The sequence below is a fragment of the Haemorhous mexicanus genome, chromosome 4 (assembly GCF_027477595.1).
Source record: "Haemorhous mexicanus isolate bHaeMex1 chromosome 4, bHaeMex1.pri, whole genome shotgun sequence".
Taxonomy (NCBI): domain Eukaryota; kingdom Metazoa; phylum Chordata; class Aves; order Passeriformes; family Fringillidae; genus Haemorhous; species Haemorhous mexicanus.
In genome coordinates this window covers 5634244-5644885 of record NC_082344.1, presented here as the reverse complement: position 1 = coordinate 5644885, position 10642 = coordinate 5634244, and the positions used below count along the sequence as shown (strand labels likewise).

Genomic DNA, 10642 nt, shown 5'->3' with positions numbered 1-10642 from the left:
TGCTGGGAATACAGTGCAAGAGAAAACACAGACAAGCCTAAACTTCCTTGGAAACAGACATCTAGATATTGACTTCCCTTAAAGGCACCTACTTGACTTCCAGGGATTTCTGAAATCTGGAACACTTGTCAAAGGAGGGAAATGATTGTTTTCCTATGTTGGCAGTGGCATTAATGAGTCCCTTAACGTGGACAGTTAATATAGTGGCTTCATATAGGGCCATAATTTATCATTGTTAATTAGAAAATCATTGAGTTTGTTTTCTATTTTTCTGACAAAACCTGACGGAACTTCTGATAAACATGACTTAAATCAGTTTGGTTTGATTTACTGTAAGAGTAATAGTGATTAGTGGTGAAAGGGGAAGAGAATAAATAGCTGCTAAAAACTGCAGAAAAGCACAGCAGATATGACACTAAAGCCCCAGGCACCAAATGGATTCTTACCCCTGAGAAACACAGATTAATCTGAAAACAGTTGCAAAAGTATTTTAAAATAAGGCTCTCGGCAACGAGATGGAAAATCTGTTGATGTCATGGATACACTCTGATTTCTAGTGCAGGTTTACCTGCTGTACAGGCAGCTTCCTCAGTTATTTTCAGACTACTTTCAACCCTCTCCCTGATAGTAAGATTGTCTTTGCCATGGTGACTAATGACTTTTTCCTACGTTTGTCAAGGTTGATTTTTGTGCTGCCCTTCTGTCTCACTTCACCGAGTCTCTAGCGAGACACTGAAGGTTCCTTCTCACACTGAGAATTCTTCCCCAGGCCTTGGATAATATGTGAGACACAGCTTCAAGCATTTCCACCACTGACTGTGTCACCTGAAGGGAAACTTAACCTGCACCAGCAAATACAAAAATCCCTTTAGTCCCAGCACTTCTCCAGCAATTCACACCTGACTCTCACCCAGATAATTTAATCTGTGGAGGCTTCAGAACTCTATTTATCATTCTCTCCCTCTTCTCATTTACAAGACAGCTAAAGTTATCTCCACCTCCTTCTGCCTGGGTCCCATTACCCCCTTAATCCATTTAAATCCTTCCATTATTTTTTTTTTCCTCTGCTAAATCCTCAGCTTCAAGGTCCTATGTGCCACCCCTGAATGTTTCCAAGAATATTCAGCACTAAAGTACTGGAGTGGGTTTTGCCAAGACTGGGTAGAACCTTGCTGACAGTTTATCTTTGGCTTTTTTCCTGCTGCTTATGACTATGCAGCAAAATGGACTTTGGGCTTTTTTTCCAGTCTTCTTACAGGTTCAGGGTCTCACCTATAAGGAAGTGAATAATGATTGGACTCAATGATCTTAAAGGCCTTTGCCAACTAAATGAATCAGAGTGTGAATGGGTCTAACTGGTAAATTTGTTTAGTTAAATACAGCATTTCAACAACAGACCAGTTTTTTGGTTGGTTGGTTGGTTTTTTTCCAGAGGAACTGTATCATCAAATTCATGCTTTTTTACTCTTTTAACCTCGATTCCATTTGTATTTTTCAGATCTTTCTTTATGAGACCTGTTTCCAAGAGAAAGCTAAAGTAGGAAGATGCATGTTGCTCTACATCTAAATATCCTTTAATCCTTTTGGGCAGTGTACTCCATAAAACAATCTCATAAGCCCTCTGCTGCCTCAGCCAGGCCTTTACCTCCTCTCCCAGGTCCCATTTCAATTGTCTGTGTTGTAAGAGCGTTAAAAGGATTTCATGAAGATGACACACGCATGGAAACAGCCAGAACCCAAACCCTTTGATCTTGTGTCCTAGATTTTGACTTCAGTTTGGATTTCTACAGCGTGCTAATGCCATGGAGAAAAGGCAGAGAAGGGTGCTGGGTAATGCAAGCTGAGAGGTAGGAGATCAGCTCATGGAAGATACTCAGGAATGCACCACCACACTCAGGGCTGATGAAGAGCTCTTCCAAAGCTGTCATCATGTTTGTTTTCCACGTTCCCTGACACTGACTGGGCCAAACCAAATGCTACTGAAATCCAGACTGCTTTGGAAAAGTCTGCATCTGTCAATTCAGGGGAGATTTTTGTCCATTACCAAAATATAGGAAATCTGTGGGAGCTGTTCCTGTTATTGATATTACTACTACTATTATGGCTCATGACATTTCACAGGAACTGCCAACAAATATCCAAACTTAGTATCTGCCCTGAATCAATTTTATGTACTTTCTGCATCTCTCCAGAGTTACCTTTACCTTCTGAAGTGTCAGTAAATCACATGGCTTATGTGTTTGGTAAGTGCAGAAATAACTGGTTTTCCCACTATGACACAACAAGTTCAATTTTACTCCAAAACCCCCTTTTTTTTTCATGTGGGAAAATAGTAAGTGGAAAAGTTAGTTGCTTTGATGCAAGTATGTGTCAAAAGTTTTGAGTTATTTTGCTGTGTTGCATGAGGAAACATAATTTGATTCTTTCCTTTTCATTCTCTTTAAAAGGGATTTTTTTGGATTCCTAAAAATCCATTAGAATAAACAGTCTGGATGATGAAAAACAGAGCGAGTTTCTTATTTCGGGGAAGGGAATGAAATTCTGCTTATCAAATGACACTAATGACCAAACTAAATTCACTTCCACACAAAATGCACATGCTGTTTTTCAATCAACATTAATTTGTCTTTCTCATTCTATTTTCAAAGTCTAATGGGACATTTCTAAGGATATATTTTAGCTGCCTCTTCTAGATTCAGAAGATTTGCAATTAATCTAAGCAAACTTATCCAAAATATGCTCTAAAAATTCTTCATCTCACTATGTCTCATCTGTGTTTAGAAATGTGTTAGAAGGGGACTAATCAAGTGGTTTCATAGATGCAGTGAAACAGATTAAAAATCTTTCATATTTACCCCTGTTGATTACAATTTGTCACGAATAATTTTATTTTCTGAGTGTCTATGAGAGTTTAGTAGCCTCAGCCTGGGAAAAAAATATACATTTTATTTATGTATAAAAATATACAGTTTATACTGCAATTTTTTTTCAGGATTATGCTGATTACTTGTATTTACTAACTTTGTGAGCACAAAAACAGTTCCACAAGCAATGGGGATGACTACTCAACTAGACCTTGGTGGAGCAGTGGAAGATGCTGAAGCAGTTTTGCAGGGACAAAGACCACAGCTGTCCTATGAGGAATTTTGCCAGCAAGGGCCACCAGGACAGCTCTGAACTTGCTCTTTCTGCTCCTGGCTCCTCCAGTGCTCCCACTGAGCTCCTGCAGGTGCTCCATGTTCCTTCAGCCTCCTCATAGGAAAGGAGGATCTGTATTTGCTATTTTGAGCACGCCTTATGCTAAGGAACAAAGATGGGCATGATTGCATTCCATACTATCTTCCAAAGTGCTGATAAGTCTGGAAGCTGAGCTTATAGATAACCCCAAATTTGCATTTGATAGATGTAGCACCCATACAGGTAAGGGGATGGAAGGCAGAATGCTGCCCTGGCTTCACAGGAAACAGACTGGGTGGGTGACGTTTGTTTAAAAGGATGGGCAACATGAAATCAGATTTTCTCCCTTCTGAAGTGATGATTTACTGAGAAGAAGGACAGCAGTCACTGCTAAGCGACCTGGACAGCCTGCCTGCCTGCCTAAGGACTGCAGTGGAGTGCCTAAAATGCACAAATTCACAAATAACATGAAACTCTTGAGCCAGGGTGAACTAGATGGAGAGAAAATGTGTTTAAATGACTCATTATGGTATCACAGTGTGCCTTCTTGCATAAAAGCTTTTGAGCTACTACAGGCCTAGGGCAGAAGTTTGTAAGAGCTTATAGAGCAAAAAGTATTTTGGTTATTTATTACTCCTGGTTTAGCCTGAAGAGTTTGTGCTGATTTAATAACATCAGTCAAACTTAGCTGGTTGGAGCAAGTTTATGCCTATCTTGTGTTACTGAAGTGGTACAGAATATTTTGGCAAACCTTACTTTAGCTTGCCATTTGACCAGGCATAAGAAAAGAGATAGGAAAGATTTACTATTTTTATTGTACTGATGGAGAAATAGAAGCAGGTAAGGTGTCATGAGTTGCTAAAGATCACAGAGCAGGTCAGGGCAAGTGTTCAGACACTGCCTGCAACAGACTGATGAAAACACTGAGATTATGTGAGAAATATACATATATATATATATATATACTTACTTATGTTATTTGTACACAAAACTTCCCAAAGTTCACAGCTTATTCACGTGTCACATAAAGCAAATATTTTGTTAGGCTTCACTAGGTTTATACAGAATCTTGTGCCAGCGTTAACATCTGTTATTGTAGTTATTTTGAATATTCACATGAGAATCAGTTGCCTAAGAATGTAACAATTTCTTTCATGCCTGGTCTGAGAATGTTACTCAATATACTTCTGGACCAACTCACATAAAAAGTCACTTTCATGATTTAGTTTTCTCTTTTGACTTACTGCTATGGATTTTTTTTTTTCTTTCTACTCCACAGACATTTTCATGCCATCACTTAACAGCATCTAAATTCTTCCCTTCCCAAGGAACAATTATATTTTCATCCAACAGGACAACTTATCAACTGCAACACCTGTTTTCAAGAATATCAATTGCTTTGGTGTTAATTTTGGCTTGTGCATTGTCAACTGTTATTAAATGGAATGGTGATGTTCTACACAATTCATATTGCACAAATATTGGGTAACATGTTACTTCAAGGTTGTAGGAAGCTGAAGAAGATTCATGTTCCTGTACACACAGAAGTACTTGAAATTAGAATGACACAGGCTGGACAGACCACAGCACTCCAGAGCACTACACCAACACGCATTTCTTGGATACTAAAAGCACTTGTTTGGGATTTTGGGGGGTTTTTTGGTGTAGCTGGCTAAAAATTGCAATGCATTTTGCAGACACCCAGCTAAACCCCTGCCCAGTATCAGAGGCTGAGCATCCATTATTAATCAGAAGATTCCTATCTTCCTCTGTGAAGATGCACATTTGTGTGTGTATAAATATTCCACATGCATATAAAAAAGATGCTGCAGCAAATCTTTAAAGCCAATGCCTGGGTTTTGCTCAAGAGGCATAAAAAGTGCCTCCAAGCCTATCGACTAAATTTAGTGTGCAATTGGGAGGACGGGGCTCTCACGTCAGCACAGAGCAAGAAAAAAAAAGCTACTCCTGAAGGAATTCAGAGCACTTAGACTGATCCCCTATTTTGAACAGTCACCTGGCAGAGTGTTTTCCTTGACAGCACAGCAGTGAGGTGCAATGGTACCAACAGGATGATAGTTGGTACCATTGCACATGCAGCAGTAGATATAAGCACAGTTATAACTATATGTGATACAAATTATACTTTCCAGACACGGACAGCAGGTCTTTTGAGTGTATCTTGGTCCTGTTATAAAGCTGCAAAATGAACATCCATCACTGCTGGGTATTCAATGCACACATGGGTTTGTACAGAGGATGAGGATATGGGGATGCAAACCTCCTGCTTTCCCTTTTCTGTGGCTACAGGACAGACCCTGCCCGCTGTGTACCAAGGGACAGAGAATTGCTTTTTCCAACCCAAAGCACAATAGCCATTCCTCAAACAAAATGCAACTAGATTATGTTGTGGTGGCAGTTCTGTAATGACCTAGAAATGAATGCTGTCAGCCTGGAAACTGGAACTATTTCCTTTTCAGGGAAAATGCGAATTCAGCTCCCTCCTCTCCTGGCCAACTGTTCCAGCCACCACATGATCCTATCCCAGATCTTTTGTTTAATTTTGCTTCAACTTAGTCATTCTTGCATCCTTTGTTCACAGAGCTCCAGTTTCAATAGATGGGATAGATAGTACTCCTACCCAAATTACCTGGTAATGAGGAAGGGTGAGGAAAGAGCTGAAAGGAACTATTATGCTTCCTGGCTATATTCTTATGTAAAAGAACACTATTACCTTCAACTATTGAAAATTGAAATTGTGAGTGCAAGTCCCTGAGAAGTTGGGGAAAAAAAAAAAAAAAAAAGCCAAACAAAACCAACCTGCATAATGTTCCTCTTTAAAAAAGACAAGAAGGAACAAGATGGTCAGCCTCACTCAGTTCCTGAGCTCAGGAAGCACGTCCTCGTGGAGTCCATTCCCAAGTACGTGACTAAGTGACCAGGTGACTCTAAAGGATCTAATAATTGTGAATAAGAGCTAACCAGCCCTTTCTGAGGCCTTTGACATCCATCCCCTGTATTATCATTTAGGAGCTGAGGGATTCTGACCTGGGGCAATGGATGACCAGAGATGGATGGATGGATGGATGGATGGATGGATGGATGGATGGATGGATGGATCAGAGACTGGCTGTGGCTGCCAGACTGGACACGGGCCACTCAGGAACTTCCAGGTGATTTTGTGGAGGCATCTTACATGATACTGACAGTCCCAAGTGCATCTCAGCCTAGACAGATTTTAGGACTAAGACCTGAAACATCAGTATCAAAGCCTGAACACTTCATGTGATAAGATTTCCACTGTTTGCTTGGCAAATCATATTTTTTTTAATGTTCATGTTCGTATGTAATCCTAAGTCTGCACTATCTTTATTTACCATCAACCTCACTAATTTTACCTGTCAGAGAATGAAAGCATCTGAATTAAAAGATAATGATGCATGGAAATCAGTAACTCCAAAGTTACAAAAGCAGTTAAAATGACTACTCCGTGCTTAAGCAGATAATCACGCCTCAGGCCCACCCTTGCAAAACATTTCTTTCTGGATGTGAATCACTGCCTGCCCAAAGCTCTACCCAAGACAGGAGGAGCTCGGGAGGATGTGCAGCCCCGGCTCCGAGCTGGCTGGGACGTGCGTGCACCCCGACCAGGGACTCGCACAGGCTGAGTCACGCACCAGCCACCAGAGAGGGAACAGCGCTCCCAGCTACACACAGAGCCAGCCAAAGTTTGTGCACACACGGGATGGCTCAGATTCTGATGACTCCAAGGATCAGCCTGACGCTGCCTTTCTCACTGCGATCCGTCATGCTCTCCCGTCCATCAGGACTGCCTGCTTTCACACCCCAAGAACATCATACTGAAACTGGTGAAATAAGTGAAAAGCACGTAGCAGCCTTTCCTAATACTCTGCAAAAGATGTGGCAAATCATTTGGAAAGATTTCTGCTTAACCCAGCCCCTCAGGTTTTTCCATTGTTACTGCAGACTTCTTAATGTTACAACTTTTTGTGCAATCTATTCACTCAAAGTTTCTTCTTTTGTTAGCCTTAACCGGCTAAATACCAAACCATACCCAAAATCATGCACAACACAAACATCCCATCATTTAAAATCAGGTGCCTCCATGGGGCTCAGATTAACCAGGAAGGTTCCCACAGCTTCAGACCACTGAAACAAAAAGTATAGAGTGCTTTTGAGTTGTTTTCTTTTTCCATATAGGAAATTTTGCTCTGTTTCATCTCCTTTTAGGCCTTATCTGTCAGCCCTGTAGCCTGTAAGGTTGCAGCCAAATAGATCACGGCTTGTTTGCTATCTGTGTCAAACTAAGTTATACAAAACCACAAAAATAAGGTTTGGTTCTTATCCTGATACTGTCTCATTAACTACAACGTTGCACAATTGTATCAGAAATATCTGACCCTCAGCTATAATAATTCACCAGGATGATGTCATCTGAGCTGTCACCTCAGGTATAGGAGGTACTACACAAATAATCTTGATAACAAAATGCCTCCCTTGCTTTTGAAGGTTGACTTCAGGGTCTTAGTTTCTTGTGTACAGATGAAAGATTGTGGCTGCTCCTCTTCATGACAACCTTGGTGTTTTAGCCCTTTGAACTTATTTTTAGGATTTTTTTTTCTTTTTTCTAAAAAAAGGGATTTACCATTGAAAGTGTATATGCTGTTGCCTCCTAGTAGTAATTTGAGGGGAGGGTCAGTGCAAGGCCATTCACCTTTAGCTTGTACATAGAAAGTTTTTGAAAGGTCATGCTTTGGACTTTGCAAGATTTTGCCTAATTATACTTTAGGCCTGCCACATTTTTTTCCCTAACTTCTGTTCATCTCTCCCTTCCCCTAACCTTCTTCCATTTGTAATTCCAGCAAGTATTTCAGACTCCTGAAGTCAGCTGTAGGAGTGATATCCTGAAGGGAAACTTAGTTCAGATGCAGTGCCCACCAGCCAGTTTTAGGGGATCAATTATTTCGTGTCCTCTGCACCAAGCTAAAATCAAATTATTGTCATCTGGTTTGGGATTTATGTATTAGCACAGAAAGGTTAATTATTTTCAGAGTTATTATCTATAACTCATCATGCTAAATATCTGCTTTTAGCAAACCATGCTGTTATTCCACCTGCTTCACAAGATTCACGCCGGATGTTGTGAAATCTGACAGCGCCTTTCCACCTAAATTGAGTTCTCACTTGTGTCTTGGTCATGAGAAAGATGAAGTTGCACTTTCCCCTGCATCTCATCATTGTCCAATTTCTTTTTTTTTCCTCCTTGGGTCACCTACCAGTCTAATGCTTGTGCCAAGATCTGCTCCTCAACATGTTGAATCTGCAATTATTTCTTGTGGGTTTATTTTACTTTTTTTCTCTCTGTCAACTTCTGTTTTTTTCTCTAGCTTGCTCAGCAGACTAGAGCTGCAATCCCACCACTCCAACCATTATCTGTTTCTATCCCTTTATTGTTTAAAGAAAAAAAATGAAAAAAGAAAATATTTTACAGTTCAAAGTCTCTTGAACTTGTATTAGCATTAGTTTTGGAAGTCTTGAGTTTCCACAACATTTCGAAATGGAAGGGTGGTGCAGCTAGGAAGAAAAAAAAACAAGCCTAGAGAAGATTATTTGCCTAAAGTGTAGGGTTAAAAAAACCCAGGTCAGAAAGCTTAAAAAACCCCAAACAAAACAACCACACAGCATTTTCTTACTACTAATCTTATTTCTGTTTCTCCCCCACTCCCAATTGCTCTGCAAATTTGTAATTCACTGCTTCCAAAGGTTCTTCAAACTTGTTCTACTGGTTTTCAGAAGCAGACAGACCTGTTTTTCTAAGCTCTTCAGTACACCAACTGAATTTATTTAATTTTTCATTTTGCTCCTGCAAAGAACCCCGGGATGCTCCTTGAAGAGCCCTAAATCAATCACTCTGTTGTATGCTGTGGATATATTCAGTGTGTACTCCACAATGCCATAATTACCTGGTGCACAAAACCATACAGAGCTGTGCCCAAGTGAAGGCACTATTTAGCAACCATATAGACCTTGATCCTTGATGGAAAAGTGCCTTATCATAACTAATGCAGCCGGCTGCAAATTGTAATGAAAATCCTTCCTTTGCTCTATCACAGACAAAATAAAGGAGGAGAGCGGTTGCTCTGTGGTCATGAGTGGAAGGGGCTTCACAAGGGCCTCGTAAAGGTGTCCTGGAGTGAGATCCACCCTGTTTTCTTCCATATCAAAGTTGTCCTGGAGGAAGTTCTACCCCGGTTTCTCCCATATTAAGGTCCCTGGTTCCAAGGGTTTGCAGGGATCCACAAACTGTAAAGCTCAAGGGTCACTTTAACGTGGTCTAAGGGAAGGATGTGGGGATGGCCCTTTGGAGCTCTCACAGTCTTGGAAACATGATTTTGGGATGTGTGTAAACCCAGAAGCATGCCTGGGAAGGTGGAAAAGGCTCAGAATTGCTGCTACGATCTGGGGAGGCTGTCAGGGTAATTAATGCCAGTTCTGTCCGAAACGGGCCAGTCCGGGGCACGAGCAGAAAAGGCAGCGAGAAAATTTGAGCACTGAGCTCCGTGCTTGGTTCGGAGAGCCGACTCAACCAAGGCGATACTGCGAGGGCCCATGCCAGTCCCGCGGCTAGAGAGGCTCGCCTCCACGCAGGACCTTTTCCACCCAAGTCCCGCGGAACGGAGCGGAGCGAGGCCGGGCAGGGCCGGCGCCCCGGGCCCGCGGCGGGAGGCGCGGCCGCCCCCTGCAGGGCCGCGGCGGGAGGCGCCGCGGGAGCGGGCGGGACGGGGGCGGCCCCGGGGCCGGCACAAAGCCCGGGGCGGCGGCGAGGGGGCACCGCCCGTCTCCCTCCGCCCCGCACTACTTCGCCCCAGATGTCCCCGCCGCCGGAGGGGAAGGGGGGCGGGCTGAGGCGGGGCCGGGGCGGGCGGAGCGGGGAGCGAGGGAGGCGCCGAGCAGGGAGAGCACCGGGCGGGCTGAGGCAGCCGCGGAGCGGGGTAGCCGCGGCCCTGGCACGGCGGCGCCCGGGGGCGGGAGCCCAGGGGCCGGGCGGAGGAAGAGGAGGGGCGCGGGCAGCGGCGAGAGGAGCCGTCTGGAGGAGCCGCCGCGCTGAGGCGGCCACGGAGGTGAGCGAGCGGCGGGAGGAGGCCCCTGCCCGGGCGGGGCTGACACCGGCCCCTGGCAGTGGGGGTCCCCGCCGGGCGCGGAGCGGGTGCCCGTGCGGAGCCGGGTGTGTGCGCGGTGAAAGGCGGCGGGCACGGGGCGTGCGGAGCCGCGCCGGGGGACAGAGCTGAGGAAGGGCTGGGGCGCTCCCCAGCTGCTCGGGGGTTCCCCGGAGGGAGGGGGTCGCGCTGCAGGGCGGCTCCGAGCCGTGCCTGCCCGGGCGGGCAGGGCGCGGGGCTGAGCCCGGGCCGGCTCAGGCGGCGGCCGGCGTGCGCGGTGCCGGCAG

At 44.1% G+C, this 10642-nt stretch overlaps 1 protein-coding gene across 2 annotated transcripts in view; it reads left to right on the top strand.

The window, feature by feature from the left end:
• Positions 1 to 10166: 10166 nt before the first annotated feature.
• Positions 10167 to 10642, top strand: part of ANKRD50 (ankyrin repeat domain containing 50) — a 40128-nt gene continuing 39652 nt past the window's right edge. Inside the window, exon 1 of one of the 2 annotated variants that reach the window (XM_059843750.1) lies at positions 10167 to 10319. The gene's annotated coding sequence lies outside the window, so the exon portion shown is untranslated. Of the gene's footprint in view, positions 10424 to 10642 lie in introns of both variants that reach the window. The other variant, XM_059843751.1, reaches the window with a different exon arrangement.